This window comes from Engraulis encrasicolus, chromosome 24 (genome assembly GCF_034702125.1).
Source record: "Engraulis encrasicolus isolate BLACKSEA-1 chromosome 24, IST_EnEncr_1.0, whole genome shotgun sequence".
NCBI lineage: Eukaryota > Metazoa > Chordata > Actinopteri > Clupeiformes > Engraulidae > Engraulis > Engraulis encrasicolus.
The window spans coordinates 10599677-10607363 of NC_085880.1; positions in this window are offsets into that span (position 1 = coordinate 10599677).

Here is a 7687-nt window from a genome sequence, read left to right on the forward strand (position 1 = left end):
ACTCTCCTCTACAGTATTTTCCCTCCAACACCGGCCATAAAAACAACAGCTAATAAACGAGTCACAAATTATTTATCCAAAATTGACATACTTCACGAAGAACGTACTGTAGCCTATAGTAATGTGGATTGGCACTGCCCTCACGATCTGATTCGATCACGATTCGGGAGGTAGCGATTCGATTCGATTCGATTCTATGCGATTCGATCCAATCCGATTCAGTTCTACAATGCATTGCAATGCATTACATTTCTACTGAAAGCAATGCAAATGTTTCATCAGTCATGATGAGGCAATACAAGTAGTCAGATACTGAACAACAATTTATTGGCTGTTTTCTGTATCAGTCTGGATCAGTGTGTATGAGTCTTGCAATGCTTTGAAGTACTTTTATTTAATTTAACATTCATTTGCTCCCGAAATATCCACTGAATTAATTGAAACTTAAAGGGACACTGTGTGAGATTTTTAGTTGTTTATTTGCAGAACTCATGCTGCCCATTCACTAATGTTACATTTTTCATGAATACTCATCACCAGCATCAAATTCAAGTATTCATTATGACTGGAAAAATTGCATTATTACCCCAGCCAGGAGGTTATGTGATCGCCCGAATTTGTGTGTGTGTTCGTCACGCTGCTATTACATGGCCTGCCACAGGGTGCGCAAGGACCACTGAGGAGGAGCCCTGAGAAGCACCACTTACTAACTTGCATACCTTCACGCAGCCACCTTCACGCAGCCACACCGGGGCAGAGCATTGAAGTGAAATGCATTACCGCAGTCAAAATCGCTATCAAAAAGCAGCCTTAACTACTGCCTCGCAGATCGTTTAAGTTCACAATGCTGTCACAAAACATTCATATAAAATGAAGCTCAAAGAAAGGCGCGAGCGAATTGCGTTAGTCCACGGTGATTTGCTGCTTCCCCAATCCCCGCGCACTGAAGCCCTCAGCACTACAAACATTCCAGACTAGTTCCTAGACTTCATAACGAATGAAGGCTGGAGATGCGGCGAACAGTGATTTTCAATACGAAATAGAGAGCAGGCCTGGGTGCCGAACAACTGCCCACAGCGCCAAAACCAGCTCGCAAAAACCCTCGTGAACGGATTCCCAGGCTATTCACAGGTAGGAGGAACTTCTCCAACAAGCGTAGTCGGGGTAGGCAATGGTTCCCGCCAGTCGAGTCGACATGTCTCTCGCGACGCTAGCAATTGCGTTTGTACCACAACGTTGGTGTCACGATATTGCAACAGCTAGAAATGATAGAAGTGGATTTACCTCTCAAAAGTTTGTTTAGCCTTACGAAATAGCCCAAAACAATAACTGACACTCCACAACCATCCATGCACTGCCACTGGATAAGGGGATTCTTGCACACTTCATTCAGATTCAATAATTAAGTGAACGGCTCAAAGTAGCCACAGTATGTTGTCTTGTTATTACAAAAAATCCGCCATTTTGAATTTTCAAACATAGCCATTTTTAGCTGCAAAAATATGAAAATATTTGTTTATTACTTAGTAAACTTTCATGTAAAGATCAAATTTGGCAATAGGCAGCCCAGTTTCAATGAGCAGCATAGTTGCAGTACCTTTTTTGACCATCGAATCGGGTCGTCCATGCCCCGCATTGGATTGGATCGATCATTGTTGACACCACTAGTAGCCTATTCCTTCATCTTTCGTCCTCACTGTGTAGGATGGTAGCCAGAGTAGGTATTGCAACTATGCTGCTCATTGAAGCTGTGCTGCCTATTGCCAAATTTGATATTTTCATCAATATTTAATAAATAATTCTAATACACAAACTAAACTAATAAGCTATTATTTACTAGTATGACCAAATTACAGTTTTGCTACTAAAAACGTCATGCACATAGAGAAGATCCTCTTGTCATGTATGAAAAATGCAATTTTCCCTGTCATAATGAATACTATAGAATTTGATGGTGGTGGCAACCTATATTTGTGTGTGAAAAAGGTAATATTTGTGAATGGGCAGCATAAATTCTGGAAAGAGACTTCTAAAAATATTAGACAGTGCACCTTTAACAACAACACGCAATACATTTTTCCATGTTAATTCAACACTATGAGGGCCAAATGTATCTCTCTCCTACTTGGTGCTCTCTAGCAGGGAATGAACACCTCAAATTTCACCATGCAAAAAAAAGCACAGAGGGTTAACACGCAAAAACAAACAAACAAACAAACAGACAGACAGACAAGCAAATCACAAAATGACCTATTTTACTCGAAACATACCACGTTTTGAGCTATTTTAAGAGTGCCTATTTTAAGAGTTAGAAGAGTACTAATCCATCTACGGCCGCCTGTTTGAACAGAAACCCAGTGGAATGTACTGCAACATAATAACTTAATAAGGCAACACTCAAGCGGTGCAGTATTTTAATTCCAAGCCATTAACCTGTGCAAACACAATGGCGAGTAATCCTTTGGGAACACAAGTGCTCTACACGCACTACACTCGACAGACCTGTTCTGTAACAAGCCGTAATTACCCAGTCTGCTGCGCTGCGCAGGTGCAGCACCGTAGTGTTTTAGTGGGCTGCAGGGAGACTGTGGAGCTATAGAGGTCTGGCTATAAGCAGTCTAGTGCTCAGGGGAAGACAAGTAGGGGGAGAAAGGGGGAGAAGGGGAGAGGGGAAAGGGGGAGAGGGGAGAACCACCAATAGGGTGTAAAGGTATAGGTAAACGAGAAGAAATGTTGGGAGGAATGATGAAGAGAAGGAGAGGGATGTTAAAAGACGGTGGAGCGAGAGCTGGGTCTGACAGACAGGAAAGGGGGTTGGGGGGGGGGTGTAATGATGAGAAATAGAGTGTAAAGGTATAGGTAAAACGAGAAGAAATGAAGAGAGGAATGAAGAGAAGGAGAGTGACTTTAGGAGAAGGTGGAGTGGGAGCTTTATATAGGCTGTCTGACATTCAGGGACATACCGGAAGCGGGGTGGGGGGTGATGATGATCAGAAATAGAGTGTAAATGTATACTGTAGGTAAATGAGAAGAAATGAAAGGAGACATGAAAGGGAGGGAAGTGATGTAGGAGAAGGTGGAGATTTTAGGAGAAGGTGGAGTGGGAGCTGGATGTAGTCTGGCACTCAGGGACAGACAGGAAGGGGAGTGAGGGTTAATTACCAGAAATAGAGTGTAAAGGTAGATAGGTAAACGAGAAGAAATAAAGGGAGAGATTAAGAGAAGGAGAGCGATGTTGGGTGAGAAGGCTCTAGAGAAGTGCTTCTCAACGGGGGCATTGGGGAGCCGTAGGGGAGGCGTACAGAAGGATACAGTTGAGAGGGGGCAGTGCTTAGTTGTCATTGGGGGCATTAGTCCGGTTTTTTTTTTGTTTAATACTAAGGGGGCGGGCGAGCTTATGATGGGTTAGGGTTGGGTTAGGGTTTTGGCAGCCTTATGATGAGGTCAAGGGAGCATTGGGAGGCTTATGATGAGGTCCGGGGCACGTTTATTCAAAAAAGGTTGCGAACCCCTGCTCTAGAGTGGGGGCTGGTTATTAGCAGACTGAGGCTTGGACAGGAGAGGAGGAAGGGGAAGGAAATGGAGGCCAATGATGAGAAAGACGGATTGGAATCTTCACTGTTTTATAACACCCATTTTATCTGCTTGCTTTGCTACTGTACATGTTTTAAATACTGTTTATTTTGAAATTGCAACAGTGTTTTATGACTCATTCACATTTTAATTTGTTTCTATGCACTTTTACCTGCTTGTAACTGTGAATTGGATCATTGGAGTTGGTGATTGGGTAATTGGTTGCAAGAGCGAAGTTGATTTGATTGTTTGAAACTAATTGTCACACCCCTCACCTGCCTTAAAAAACTCCTGCCTTTCAGTTGCAAGGGAAGAGACTGTCAGCAAGCAGGAATGTTGTGTTTTTAGCTTTGTGGTAAAAATTAAAGATCCTAAATACAACCCAGTTTTACACTCTGTTTTCAAAATACACATCCGAGAAGGAACATCTTTCATAAGGGCAAAGGAAGTGAAGGAAGAAATGACAGTAAGTGACTTAAAGAATGTTTCTGGTCAAGGCACTCGGGAGTGAGGGCAGGCAATAGGCAAACAGGGACAGGGACAGGGAAGGAATAAAAAGGGAACTAAGGCATTGACAAGAAAGAAAGGAGAGGAGAAAGAGGAGGAAACAACATGAGAAGTGAAGAGAGAGAAGGTCATCTTATTAACATCAGGTTTTAGGGCACTCCAGACCGAGGCTGATTATATAGGCCTAGCAGCTCAGAAGAGGAGAGAAGAGGAGAGGAGAGGAGGAGTGGAGAGGAGAAGAGAGGAGAGGAGAGGAAAGGAGAGGAGGTGGGAGGATAGGATAGAAGAGGAGAGGAGAGGAGAGGAGATGGGAGGAGAGGAGAGGAGAGGAGAGGAGAGGAGAGGAGAGGAGAGGAGATGGGAGGAGAGGAGAGGAGATGGGAGGAGAGGAGATGAGAGGAGAGATGAGGAGAGGAGAGAGGAGGAGAGGAGAGCAGAAGAGAGGAGAGGAGATGGGAGGAGATGGGAGGAGAGGAGAGGAGATGAGAGAGGGCAGGGCAACAGGGGAAAAGAGGAAAATGAATGAAAAGACAAAGGTAAAGAAGGGCAGATAGATGAAGTAAATTGAATTGACATTACTGGCTGGCACTCTGCAACAGGGCTGGCAGCAGGAAGCAAGAACGGAGGGAAAAAGGGGAGAAACAATGGAATGGGGGATAGAGTAGAGGAAAGAAAGAGGGAGAGCCTGCAAGAGGAGGAAAGGTAAGGGGGAAGAGGTGGACGTGAAGGGAGTGGTGGAACAATTGCACACAGGGCCCCCGGGCAAAACACTGATAGGCCCCCCCATGCTGCCTGCCTAAAGGGTCGTACACACACATCGCTGCTATTTACTAGCTTCTTGCTTGCTCGCCCACTCGCCTCTCTTTCATGGAACGTTCGCTAAAAGTTCCCGCGGCTTTAACTGCCAATGAACAGGCGAGAAGTACCGAACTCTGCCTTCCAATTGGTTACTCGCTTACTCGTCTCGCTCGAAGATAAAATATTTTCAACTCGGGATCCACCCACATCGCATCGCTTGTACAGTACTCGCCTACTCGCCTGCTAGTCTCGCTGGAACACATTGACATTCTATTGAGTTCATTCGCTGAGCGAGTAACTAGCAGTGACGTGTGTGTACGCCCCTTACGTCATAATAGGGACCCCACCAATAATATGGGAGGGCCCTGGGCCCTGGGGCAAATGCCCTGCCTATAGCTCCACCCCTGCGAGAAGGGGAAGGGGTTGAAAAAGGATGGGAAAGGGGGAAGCAGGGAAAGGGCAAGGGAAAGAGAGCAGAAAAGAAGGGAAAGAGGGGAGAAAAGAAGGAAAAGAGAGGAGAGAGGGATTTGCATGGCTGTGGTTTTAAAGAGTCCTCTTGCTGTTGGATGATGGTGTGCGTTTAGTGTCCGCTTGAGAGTGTATGGGCATCAGATCTACCGCCTGGCCCCACCTGGTTTACTCTGTGTGTGTGTGTGTGTGTGTGTGTGTGTGTGTGTGTGTGTGTGTGTGTGTGTGTGTGTGTGTGTGTGTGTGTGTGATGAAAGCGAGTGTGTGTGACAGATAAAGACAGCGAGAGAGAGAGAGAGAGAGAGAGAGAGAGAGAGAGAGAGAGAGAGAGAGAGAGAGAGAGAGAGAGAGAGAGAGAGAGAGAGAGAGGGGTAGAGATTGACACATATCCACTAGGCCTGGTCCGTGATGTCTGCCAAGGCAATGAATGAATCGGCTGGCAACTCTTCACAGGGAATATACGGACACATGGACTGGCCAATGAGAAATGAGCTCAGCCCCTCTCACAGCAACATGGCACCTGTGACTAGTTTTCACCTGTGCCTGCCCGCAGTATGAACCTGTGTGTGTGTGTGTGTGTGTGTGTGTGTGTGTGTGTGTGTGTGTGTGTCTGTGTGTGTGTGTTTGCATGTTTGTGGGATCAACATTCATCACTGGGAAACATTGGCTGGTCACCAATACAGTGGACAGCTGCTCTTATTTACAGTTCAAATGACAATAACAGCAAACAGGCTCACACGCAACTTGCAATGGGCAACATAGATGTGGATATGTCTATCTTACCGTGTGAGTGTGTGTGTTTATGTGTGTGTGTGTGCATTTGTAATGTGTGTGTGTGGTCGTCTGTGTGTGTGTGCGTGTGTCTGTGTGTATGTGTATGTGTGTGTGTGTGCGCATTGGTATATTGTACCTGTAATGCACATGTATATTTATGTGTACGTTTTTGTCTGTGTGTGTGTATGTGTGCACATTGATATATTGCACTTGTAATGCACCTGTGTGTATGTCTGTATGTATGTATGTATGTGTGTGTGTGTGTGTGTGTGTGTGTGTGTGTGTGTGTGTGTTTATGTGTGTGCACATTGATATATTGCACTTGTAATGCACCTGTGTGTACTGTATGTGTGTATATGTCTGCATGTGTGTGTTCATCTGTGTGCGTGTGTGTTTATATCTGTATGTGTGTGTTTATATCTGTATGTGTGTGTTCATCTGTGTGTGTGTGTGTGTGTGTGTGTGTGTGTGTGTGTGTGTGTGTGGTGGTCCAAGCTAGTCCGTCGGAGGCTAGCAGGCCGTTGTGCTTCCTTCCTTCCTTCCTCTTCCTTCCGTCTGCATCTTGACATGGCGCAGTGAGCCTAATCGGCCATAATTGGGAGGGAGGGGCAGAGGGGCAGGGGGGGGGGGGGGGGGTGGCTGCTTTTGGGAACCAGGGGGGACCTTGCTTTGAGAGGGGCTGGGTAGAGTTTTGGGGGGTTGATGCTGCTGACTGGAGTGAGGGGTAGAGTGGAGCCTGGCTTTGGGAGGGTGAAGCAGTGAGGGGGAGCCCTGGCTTTTGGTGGGTGGGGGCAGGCTTTGGGAGGGAGGGGCGGAAAGTGGGCCCTGGCTTTGTGTGCAGAGGCCAAGTGGTCAAGTTAATGGGCTCTAACATGGAGCAGCGACCACCCCCCTCCTGCCTTTCCCACTCGCCATCTCTCCCTCCCTCTGTTTTCTCTCCCTCTATTTCTGACTCTCTCCACTCCCCCTCTTTCTGCATCTTTCTCTCCCTCCCTCCCAACTCAGTGTCTGACTCTCTCTCTCTCCCTCCCTGTATTTTTCTGTCTCTCCCTGTTTTTCTCTTTTTCTGACTGTCACACTTGCCCCCTCTCTCTGCTTCTATCGCTCTCAGTCCCCCTCTCCCTCCCTCTCTCTCTCTCTCTCTGTCTGTCTCTCAGTTTTCAGTTCCCTCTTTCACTGACAAGAGGAGAGGGAGGAGAGAACAGGTCTTTTTTAAAATATCAAAAGGCTGTGTGTGTGTGTGTGTGTGTGTGTGTGTGTGTGTGTGTGTGTGTGTGTGTGTGTGTGTGTGTGTGTGTGTGTGTGTGTGTGTGTGTGTGTTCGGGAGGGGTGTGTGTGTTCTGTCTATAGGGCAGTTTGCTGAGCACTCATTTTCACCCCCTCCTTTTCTCCGCCTTGTTCTGCACTGTTTCACTCTTTCATTGTGGTCTCGCCTGCCCAATTCTCCTCCTCTCCCTCCCTCCCTCTCTCTCTCTCTGTCTTTCAGGTCGCATAGTCCAGCCCCCTGAACTAGATGGGAGTAAAGCGATGTCATCTCCACAGCTCCTCCTCTCTCTCTCCCTCCTCC